The sequence below is a fragment of the Crocodylus porosus genome, unplaced genomic scaffold (genome assembly GCF_001723895.1).
Source record: "Crocodylus porosus isolate Cpor-Errol unplaced genomic scaffold, CroPor_comp1, whole genome shotgun sequence".
Taxonomy (NCBI): domain Eukaryota; kingdom Metazoa; phylum Chordata; order Crocodylia; family Crocodylidae; genus Crocodylus; species Crocodylus porosus.
Window position 1 is genome coordinate 374,496 of NW_017728924.1, and position 9,956 is coordinate 384,451.

At 42.2% G+C, this 9,956-nt stretch overlaps 1 long non-coding RNA gene across 1 annotated transcript in view; it reads left to right on the forward strand.

The window, feature by feature from the left end:
* The window catches only part of LOC109313563, a 610,519-nt gene that overhangs the window by 270,986 nt on the left and 329,577 nt on the right, over nucleotides 1-9,956 (forward strand). Inside the window, exon 3 of the long non-coding RNA XR_002102087.1 lies at nucleotides 8,016-8,082. This is a non-coding gene — a long non-coding RNA (uncharacterized LOC109313563). The remainder of the gene's footprint in view (nucleotides 1-8,015; nucleotides 8,083-9,956) is intronic.

Below are 9,956 nucleotides of genomic sequence, written 5' to 3' on the forward strand. Positions count from 1 at the left end.
CAAGCCCAAAGGGAGGTAATCCCAACACGGATCAAAGGGAGCAGGAGGGCGCAAAAGCCCCCATGGCTCACCAAAAGCATCTGGGAATGTCTCTTAGCTAAAAGGGAGGTGTACACCCAATGGAAGGGAGGGGCCATCACCAGGGAGGATTATACTGCGGTTGCTCAGGGATGCAGGGGGGCAGACAGGAAGGCCAAGGCAGAGATGGAGCTGGGACTAGCTTCCCGGATCAAGGACAACAGTAAGTCCTTTTTTAAATACATAGGAGATAAAAAGAAGGTTCTGGGTAACATGGGGCCCCTGCAAGACATGCTAGTAAATTTGGTTGTCGCACCAGATGAAAAAGTTAACCTATTTAATGACTTTTTTGCCTCCATTTTCCTGAGCAGGCATCAGAACAGCCACCCCCCAGCCCTGCTTTGACCCCAGGGGAGGCACACCTAGGCCAAGGGTTAGTGAGGAACTAGTTTGGGAACTACTGGATGTATTCAAATCAGCTAGACGGGACAATCTCCACCCTCGAGTAATTAGGGAATTAGCTGCAGTCATTGCGGGACCCCTGGCACGGCTTTACAAGCACTCGTGGTACTCTGCTGTGGTGCCAGAGGACTGGAAGAGGGCAAATGTGGTTTCCGTCTTCAAAAAGGGGAGGAAGGAGGACCCGGGAAACTATAGGTCAGTTAGTCTTACCTCAATCCTAGGTAAGCTTTTTGAGAGAATTATTCTGGCACATATTCACGAGGGGCCAGCAGGGGAGATTATGCCGAGGGGCAACCAACATGGGTTCATTAGGGGAGGTCCTGTCAGACCAACCTGGCCTTCTACGACCAGGTCACCAAATCCTTGTATGTAGGGATAGCAGTGGATATAGTCTTTCTGGACTTTCGGAAGGCCTTTGACACTGTCTCTCACCCCGTTCTCATTAAAAAACTGGGGGACTGTGGTGTCAACACCTACACAGTTAAATGGGTTGCCACCTGGCTGGAGGGCTGCACCCAGAGAGCGGTGGTGGATGGGTCATTTTCGACCTGGAGGGATGTGGGCAGCGGGGTCCCCCAGGGCTTGGTCCTCGGGCCCGCACTGTTCAACATCTTCATCAGTGACTTGGACGAGGGGGTAAAAAGCACCCTGTTCAAATTTGCTGATGACACTAAGATGTGGGGGGATGTGGGCACACTAGAAGGGAGGAATAAGCTGCAATCGGACCTAGACAGGTTACAGGGGTGGACAGACGAGAATAGGATGGGATTCAACACTGACAAGTGCAAGGTGCTGCACCTGGGGAGGAAGAACCAGCACCATACCTACAGGCTGGGGAACTCCATTCTTGCTGGGGTCATTTGACCCCAGTACTCTTTCCTGCCATGGCAGGGGGTCGGACTCAATGATCTACTCAGGTCCCTTCTGACCCTACTAACTATGAAACTATGTGTTGGTTGCTTTTGGTCACAACAGGCCTGCTTTCAATTGATAAAATAACAGAAGAATACAAACTCCATGACCAATCTCCAGCCACTTAAATATGCTTATCATCCTATCTACTGAATTAAATTTAACAAAGTACAAATTTAGTTAGAAGTCAATTTTCTAATATTCAAGAATTACTTTGAGCCAAAGTGCCCTTGGGACCTCAAGGCACTTTGCTTTCATTCATAAATAGGGTATATTAAGCATCTTTAAAAAACCCACTTTCCTGGCAACTTATTCAGCTACATTGTGGAACTACCTCATGCTGAAACAATTATTTTAGTAAGTTGTCTCACACAGCCTGAGGATACAGTTTGAACATCCGTGGAACTGAAGGGATTGATCCCAATCCTTGTGAACAATCCCTCAATCTGTGCTTGTTGTTGCATTTTTTTTTTTTTTTTTTGTCTTCCCACTAAACACTAGAGGCTGGATAAACTTAACAAAGCTCCTCTATGTTGTCTGACAAAAATGGGCTCAGCATCTTTACGGTCCCTTCTTGTTATCAGAGTAACTAAACTGTTTGCTGAAAGAATGTTACTTAACCATGTCAATCAAAATGCATTTCAGACTTATTTTTATTTCTACCAAAGAAACTAGAATCACTTCTTCACTCATGAAGAAAAAGTTGTGACTTGTGTTTGGTGGGACTAAGGGCAGATTGCCATTGAAAAGGAGTGGGCTATATACCACATTTACTTGAAACCAAGACAACTTTGAATTTATGATGACCTGCCAATAATTAGTTCTAGACATGGAGAATTATGAATGTATCATTTCTGTGTCTCGAAACCAATTATTGGAGGGCTGTTTTAAATTTGTCCTCCTCACTACTGTGGATGGAAACAGTGGCAGAGGGGCAAGCAGTGGGGAAAGGCAGAGGCTGGGGGAGGCAAACAGCACGGGGAGAAAGTAGCCTGACTCCTGCTCCTTTCCCACTCCTTTGCTTGCACCCCCCACCACTTACCCTTTCTGTGATTGCCTACCTGCCACCTGCCCCACGCCCTCTAACGCCTGCACCCTGGACACGTGGCCTTCAGCTACCTGCCCTCCTCATCAATCGTCTCTCCGTTTTGCCACTCTCCCACCACATCTCCCCAACTGATCCAGACACGCAGAGAGCCCCAAAGCACTGCTTGCCCTGAGTTTAGGAACTCCTTGTGTAGGGAGCCCCTACACTGCATGGATTCCTCTTTCCCCACCCCTGTCTCCATCAAGGAGGAATCTGCAGAGCGTTACTGCTATCACTAGCCATGCCGGGCTTCTTGCATTGCTGCTCCCCAAAACTTCCAGCTGGAGCAGTCTGCCTCTGAGCTGACACAGGCATGGAGGCAGGGAGGCATTCCTGACCTGCTCCTGCTCCACTCCGCCTTTCATCCTGCTCCTGGACCATGGTGAAGACGAGGGGGGAGAAATCTTGGGAAGGGGAGGAACCTGAGCGCAACCTCCACTGTCTCATCCCCACTGTCCTCAGCCTAGCCAGGTTCCCTGCATAGCCATGCCCTAAATCTCAGATGAAGCTCTCATACTCAGTTCTGAGATGAGGCTGAGTTTTCCCTATGTTAAATGGGGAAAAGAAAAACTCTGGTCTTGGAATCAAATAAGTACAGTAAGTGGAAGAATCTATCTGTGTGCCAGAAAAATGTTTCATCTGATAAAGAGCCATATGTATTTGAACTTATCAGTCAAATTTATTTTATATTTTTAATCTTTAAAAAATGCAATAAGTACTGTTAGTTTATAGAAGAATCTGAGACCAGCAGAGGCACCAAAAGGTTTGTGGGTGCTAGATACATTTATGTGATCACAAGATTGACCAAGTGTGAGAGTAGATGAGAGAACAATTTGAATCAGTAATATTTACAAATGGGAAGCTTTGTTATGCAGCTCCCATAAATTGAGATCAACTTGAAACTAATCTCAGAGGTTAAGAATGGTATGGAGGTTTCAGGTTAAAAAAGGATGTTGGACATAGTTTATTTGTAACCTAGAAGAATTATATCCCACTGATGCTGATGTTAATAATAAAAGCAAAAAGTGGTTTTCATTAAATCAAGACCCAGTATATAGCAATAAGACATTCTACTTTGCCTCAGTGGCATTTATGAAAATCAGAGTATTTGAAGGGAACACTTCTTCTTAAGTTATCATAATAAAAAGGCATTGTTTCATAAAAATAAAATGCAGCACCATAGCTTTTACTAATGTAATCACAGGAATTATGTGCAGTCTCAGTGGCACCAGTGTTTTACTTGCACAAAGAGCATTACGTTGATGGGTGAAGTATTGTTTTCTGCTTTAAAATGCCATTAAAGAAAAAGGTGACCATTTGGGGATAAGCATAACTCAACTACTTCAGATTTGTTTACCATACACTGTATTTCCTGCTTGCTTATGAATATTAAGTATTGGTAAATAGTAAATTAACTCAAGAGATAACAATAGCATTATGCTATAAACTGCTGGTTTGGAAACAAATGTGGGGCCTCCGATTTCTAGCCAGCAGAAAAGTATAGGTGTATCGAGTGTTTTGGCTAAGGTTACACAATGGAACGTTTCAGTGTAAACAGAAAAAAAAGGGGAAAAAAGTGTTGAGATGCCTCTTTTTTCAGCTGACCTAGCAAATCACCTGAAAGTGTGAAAGCAGAATGAAAAAAAAAAATGTACCCACAAGCCGAGTGACCTGCCTGGAATACTAGATAGTTTGGGGTTCAGGACACTAACCCATGATGCAGAGGGTCCAGGCTGAAGTCCTCATTTTGAGTCAAGCAGTGCCAAGACTTGAGCCTGGGCTGTGCACAGTGCAAGTGAATACTGTGACCCTAGTTTATTGGCTGTCCCTGGGTGGGTCGTTCTCAGTCTTCTATTGTAGCTCTTCACTTTGTATGAGCAATTTGTTAGGGGAGAGCGAGAACAAGGTAGAGACTGATTCAATAGTTCAACGTTAGGGTATTCATCTTTCCTAGGCCTGGATCAGACAGAGCAGGGACTTGAAACCTCAGTTTCCCACATCCCAGGTTTTTTTTTTTTTTTTGAAGAGATTTTCATGTTTGTGTTGGGTTTCTATAGAAATTTCATTCTAGATATCAGAAAGCCTTATAGACTAATACTGACATCAAAATTTTCATATTTTAATATTGTTCTTCCAAAAGTTACAGTTTTAATAAATAGGCCAGTGAAAACCCACTTTTTCCTCTGAAGTATTCGTGACCAGCTCTGATTTTGTGGTGTTAGTAGAGCCCTTATCTATTCATTCCTTTTGTGTCCATCTCACCAATGTAATATTGCGTTAATTAAGTTAGAGCAGCAATGCTCAATCTCCGGCCCATGGGCCTGATTTGGCACGTGGAGCCATGTCATCTAGCCCATGGGGCCTTCCACAGGTCCAAAAAATTAGTGGTGGGGGAGCAGTAGACTTGTTAATTGCTTCCCCTGTTGCTCAATTTCTGGGTCCTCAAAAAGCTTTGCAGGCTGAGATAATGTGACCCTGCCTCAGCATGCCAAGTACTCCGTAGTCAGTCAGGGTCACAGCTCAGACCGGTGCTTGGCCAGATCTGGGTACGTGGGATTGGGTGTAGCACACAGGATCATACCTGTGGACTGACCCCAAACTCTGACCCTGTGCAGGATCCAGCCTGCAGACCAGCCCTGTACCATGCATCTCACCTGCAGGGTTAGAAGTTTGTGCACCACTATGTTAGAGGAATTGCAGGTTACAAGTAATGCAGCGGAACCTGCAGCAACCATTCAACGGCTCCAATTTCAGGTATAGACCTGTCCTTCTGTAATTCACAGTATCAAACGGTCTAAATAAAATTTCACGGCCTAATGTTATTCCACTTATTTCACCACCTGCCACAAAGGAATGTTTGGACCTCGTATTCAAAATGGTTGATTAGGCATGACATTTTCCTTTTGTGAATTAGAGATGGATGCATTATTAATGAGTGAGAGAGCAAAAGGATGGCGTGAAAGATTGTGTGAATGATGGGCCAAAGATAGTCCTCCCAAAAATAAAAAAAGAAAGAAAAAAAGAAAAAGTTTGTCCTAAAAATCTTCAGTGGCATCAAGTTATGAGGCTATGAGTTTCTATTTGGGCATTTTATACTAGCATACACTTTTCAGTGACATCCATGGGAGTTATGGATGTATATCGATGACAGAAGATACCTCTTAGTTTCTTTTCAAATTAAAGAAACTTCCAAAAACCATCACAGCATGTAAAGTTTCAAATGAATTATCTAGCTGTCCTTGAGAGTGTAAGTTTAAGGAAACATTGCTATTAAAATCTCTTTCAAGACATTTTCTTCTTTTCCTAAAACTTGGAAAAGAAGAAGAGTCTACATCATTTCCACTTCTGTATGAGACTGACCTGGGCATGCAGCTGGCAGCAGCACTGATGGACTTACATAAATAGCCTCATATTGTTAAAATAGTATTGTGTTTGCTTTGCAACATTTGCTGCTTATTATATAATTTAATGTATGACCTGAAAGGGTACTTTTGAAGATATGGAAAAGTCCTATTTATATTTTTATTTAATTACGTTGTAGAAACATTAATTATGTTTAAGCATGTGAATAAAGACCGTAAGGAAAAGGAAAGAGAGAGTTTGTAGAGGGAAAAGTGGGCAGAACTACAGTAAACAAGCCACATGGACCCCTTTTATTTCAAAGGCTAGGGACAAAAATTATACACAAACCGGTGTAAGTGATCTGTAACATGACAGAAGTTCAGAGCACATAAACAACTTTCAAAATGGCCAAAACCAATTTAAGAGGTGCCCAGGTGGATGTAGTATTAGACTTAACTGATTTAGGTTAAATCGGCTTATTGAACTTCTGTCCTAGATCCCCTCCAGACTCGCAGTTCCCTAGCATCCCAGGATGCTCGGAAGCTCCCCCACAAGCCATGCCTAGCAACGTGGGCAAACTACCCTTGGCCCAAGTTGTCTGCTGCAGCCTAGCAGCGAGGCATGCTCTAACACCCCTCGGCTTCTTACCTTTGCTACTACTGGCATGTGGCTGCATTTCCAGATCAAAAATGTATGTCTATTCACTTGCTTATTGATTCAGTCTACGCAGTTTTGACTAACCTGCAAAGATTGAATCAATTTAGCCTCAGGCTCTGACTCTCAGTACTTAGCCAAAAAGGGGAAAGTGTGTGTGTGTGTGAATACATATTTAGAATCAACACTATATAGCTGAATTATACGGAAGGCATCAAGACTAATTCGCCTATCACATACATCAGTATAAGTAAGATTTTCTTCAGTGAAACTGTTTGGCTTGAATTGACATAGAAACCAGCATAAGAACAAAATAATTGCCATTTTTACTGATGTTAAAGGTCTTTCCCTACTTCTTTGCTGAACGAAGCTTACAGATTGATGGTGCATCAAATTTTCATTCATTCTTTCTCCGTTATTGCATCTCTTTCCAGATTGTTAACAGTTGTGAAAATTACTTCAATTACTTTCGGGTTCACATAAGGATCTGCTACAAGCACTGTTGTTATTATATTGGTCGTACAAATTTTAAAAACCACAGTGTTTTCTATATGGCCTGTCAGTCAGAGACAGGGTTTCCAACCCAAGAATTTTCTTTTTCACTGACAATCTGCTAACTTTTTATGGACAACCCAACTTTTCTACTGACATATGTTTTATGTAATATAATGTAATCCTTCAGCCAGGCTCTGGATGGCAGTAAGAAGAGATGATTTCAAATTTAGGGGTTTAACACCAACCATAGTAGACAAGTTTGGTTGTCACTAAAAAGTTTGCAGATTGTCAGTAAAAAGAATTGGGTTGGCAATTCTGCTTGGCGTGGTTTTAAATCTGGTTACCTTCATCCCAGGGGTCCCTTGCTCACCCTCCCACCCTGACCACCCCCCTCACATGCTGCCCCATTTCAGTCCAACTTCTAACCTGAACTCTGCCAGCACCGTTGCCCCCATCCTGGAAGAGACCCTTCCTGACACATCTCCCTTCTCCTGGCTTCATAACTCGGTCCTGGTCACATCACTCCCTTTCTGTCCTGCCCAGGGCTGTGTAGCTTTTTCTACCTGTGAGGTGAGCAGTGTTACAGGCAGGAAAAAGGATGTAGCAGCAGCAGCAGTCCATAGCTGGGGGCATGGAGGCTACATGGGCAACAAAGTCCTGAGCTGAGCTGACTGAGCTGCCATTCAGACACCAGGTGCTGCTGCTCTTCTATCTGCCTTTCAATAGCTGCTTGTTCAGACGATGAATCTTCAGTCAAGCTCTCAGTCGCTTAATTATTTTTAATGGACATAATTTTCCTAAGGAAAGTTTCTAGTTCCCTGCCCCCACCCCAGACTGCCTGTAAATGTATAGGCGGTTGGCAACCCTGGATAGACTCTTTAAGTCAGTCAGTGCTAAGGATGCCCTGGCCTTGAAAGGGAACAGGATTTGTCCTATGTGACTCTGTCTTTCTCTCAGCAGATGGAACCTGTGTAAGTGCTGCCTTGCATGTGGCACTTCAGACAGTGCTGATCCCATTTCAGAAATGTATATTTATGTTTTACAGTGGAGAGTCAGCCCTATGGAGTGCGTAGGAGCCATCTTGGTTTGACCACATGATCAGGAATGATACGGTAAGGCTTTCCCTTCTTTTTGTAATTCTTGTCATACGTTCTGAACTAGTATGTAAAGGTTGTTTGGAGCTACTCAGCTAAAAACCAAGCCATCCCTGTGCATATTCTTTGATTTCATGGGTACCTAGCAAAATAAATTATTCCAAGCATTGGTGTTTGGGTTCACTGGCTGTAAAGAAGCATGTACTTTATGAAGCTCTTCCTTTGTGAGGTGTCCTTAAAAGGCATTCATTTTCCAAGTTATAGCAAAGTGGAGTTAATGAGCTTTTATTGAGTTGTGAGCCAGAGAGTAGAGTCCTTAGATCTGAACAATTTCTCCAAGAAGAATCACTGCTTTCATTTTCTTCAAAGAACTGAAGAGAATTGAATGCAGAGGTCTTATCGGCTGGCTTAGTTTTACAGTTACCAGAAATTAATGCTACACTTTTCATTGAGAATGAGCAAAACTCTATGTGTTTTGGCTTTGATGGAATTATTTAATATTGGCAACGTATTACAGTATAGTAAATATTTTAATTCTTCATGGAGAAATAAATGTGTGTTAACTGGTGACACACGCACTAACTCTGCATGTCCCCTTTATCAGACTTTATAACGGCATAAAAAATAAACTACTTAGCAGATGCTCTACTGCTGATCTCATGGGTTTATTGCTTTTACACTTTTTTATTAAGGCATTAATTTTCAGAAAATATTCAGCCTGGAGTATTCTAAACGCCTTTCTGAAATTAACAGCTATCAGTCTAAGAGAACAGCCCATCTAGGAGGCTTTTGGATGTTTTTGTTTCTTTTTGTTGTTTGACTGAACTGTGAATTTACTTTGGGGAATTTGCAAAGTAACTTACACATGCTGGGATCAGTAATAAAGCTCTCCTTACTAGGCTTAGGTACCAGTGCTGCAAAAAAGCCTTTATTACGATTAGTAGTATAAAGAGTCAAACAGCATAGTCTATTCCACTAGTTAATAAGAAATCATTGGTGTAATGATGATACGGGTTTTGTTTGTTTGCTTTGGAAGTAGTTAGGTAAGAGATTTCTGGGTTTAAAAAGGTTTGGTTTTTTTACTAAAAAATGTCAACTTTGGCATAGTTTCATGGGAATGCATTTTATCACACATTTAGCCTGGTTCAAGTAAAATATTTTGATGTGCTATAAATAAGTCTAATCCTCATTCTTAAAGCTGGATTTCATTATTCCGTCATGGATCAGAACCTAATGTTCTCTAAATCTCCCGTTCTCATATTGTCACAATAACATAACTGTTATGTTGCTTCTTTCAAAGTCACATACATGGATTCATTCACAATCCTTCCCCCTGCATTATAAGTCTCCTCGCCCATTATTCAGAAGGTGTTTTTATCCTGGCACATCCTTATTTCTAGTCTTCTGCTTCCATTTTAGCAAGTTATTTTTATTTGTGTCTTCACAAATGTTTTCCTAGTAGTGATAAAAGAACTACGTAGTATGTAAGTAGACACCTTCAAGCTTCATTTCAGCATTTCACCAGGCCGCAAATGATTTATTTATGGTTATGATTATATACTACCCAAAACACCACTGCTCTTTACTGAAATCTATCTCTCTGCTAGTAGGGGCATACTTGATGCTTTCAACATAGCAACAAATTGTGGTGTGTAGTTGCAGGCCACTCAATAAGGAGCTGTACCTTCCCATGAAAAGATCCGAGTCAATTCTCTGTTCCTTCTCACTGAGGAATTGTGCCTATATTTTGGCACAACCCTTTCTGCTGTTTCCAATACCTACTTTGTCCTATTGCAATGCCATGTTCCCCCTGCAATCCTGACACCCTTCCCTAGAATGTAAGGGCTTGTTCTGAGGTGCTGCCTCCTTTTCTGTGCCTCAGTGTAATGGCT